The 1457-nt window shown below is 48.2% G+C and overlaps 1 pseudogene; it reads right to left on the bottom strand.

The window, feature by feature from the left end:
• Nucleotides 1-232: 232 nt before the first annotated feature.
• LOC104521762 (inactive tyrosine-protein kinase PEAK1 pseudogene) lies at nt 233-1390 on the bottom strand (annotated as a pseudogene).
• Between the last annotated feature and the right edge of the window lie 67 nt (nt 1391-1457).

The raw sequence follows: 1457 nt of genomic DNA, 5'->3' as shown, positions 1-1457 counted from the left end.
CAAATGCAGTCATGTGCAATCAATCCCTAACAGGCCTGGCAAAAAAGTAACGTTTCTGCCATACTGGGTACAGGATGCAATTTCTCCAATTAGAACCTATTTGCTCAGAGTTGCTGGCTATCGTTGAGATCTAGGCTATTTTTTGACACTTGTACAAAGTGTGAGCCCTAGGGCAGGTTGGAGTGAGGGCTGGGATGGAGGATGCTTCATGAAAAGCAACAGGCTCTACAAACTAGTGCTGCTGCATGATTCTCACAATGCGATGAAGTGAGTCTGTAGTGGCAAAAGCCAGATATTGACAACAAAGCCAGTCTTCCAGAATAACTCCACAGTCCCTGTCCAAGGACTTCTCTGCAAACTTGATCATCAGCAGCGTCCTTTTTATATCCAGCCAGTTCTGAAGCACAGCATCTCTCCGCGAGGGGTTGGAAGATGTACTTAGAGCATGGAACAAGTCCTCACGTGGACCCCAAAGCAAACACTGAAGGATTCCCTTGGCTTCTGATATCAGGATCCTCTCTGAAGGGTTGGGATTCAGCAGGCAGCTGGCAAGTTGTTGAAGCCCTTGAGAGTAGAGAGAACGGCAAGGGATCTTGGGGAGATCAGCACGAGTATACTCCTTCTCCTTCAGCTCTGGATTCTCATCAAAGGGATTGGGTAAGTGCAGCATTTCGTAGATGAGGATGCCAGTCTGGAACTCATCACACTTTTTGTACTGTGTTGCAGTGATGATTTCTGGAGCTAGGCGGGACTGATCACGTAGGACCTCAGGATCCACCATGTGACTCTTCTGCTTGGCTTGGGAGAAATTGCTCACTATTAATCTGGCTGGGCAAGCAGTGCTGGGACTGGGTTCCATGGACTCAGAGCTCAGAGGGCTGCCGCCTGGTCTGGAATGAACCAGCAAAAGGTTCTCTAGCCGCAGATCACAGTGTGTGATATGATAGGGTTTCAGGTGCTCCAGGCCCAAACACAGCTGTAAAAGGAGCAGACAGACCTGCCTCTCATATAAATCTGGGCTTTTTGCATGGCGGGGCGCAGATTCTCGCACAAAGTCAGCCACTGTTAAGTATGGGACCTCCCGTGTGATGACCACAACACGGCTGCGTGGCTTGCTGATGGTCCCCTGGTTGCTTGAGCTGTCTTTCTGTGAAGCCTCTGTATTGGAAGGAGTGTCTCTGTTCTTTTCCTCAGGCTCTTTCTCCTCTTCTTCCCGCTCTTCTTCTTCCACCTCTGGTGCATCGGCATCCTCCCACGGAAGGAGACGAACTGGCACTTCAGCAAGGAAATGACCACAGTCCTGCTGGATGTTGAAGTTGATAGCCAGACTCTGCCGGATAGATAGGCTGTGATAATACTGCTGGGATTCCTTAGCTTTGCTTTTACAAATCTAGGGAAAAGAAATAAACAGAACAGACATAACACAACTCTTTACATTTGTAAATTTTTTATATATA

The sequence above is a fragment of the Antrostomus carolinensis genome, unplaced genomic scaffold (genome assembly GCF_000700745.2).
Source record: "Antrostomus carolinensis isolate BGI_N321 unplaced genomic scaffold, ASM70074v2 scaffold50042, whole genome shotgun sequence".
Taxonomy (NCBI): domain Eukaryota; kingdom Metazoa; phylum Chordata; class Aves; order Caprimulgiformes; family Caprimulgidae; genus Antrostomus; species Antrostomus carolinensis.
Note: the sequence above shows the minus strand (reverse complement) of the source record. Positions and strands in the feature narration are given on the sequence as shown.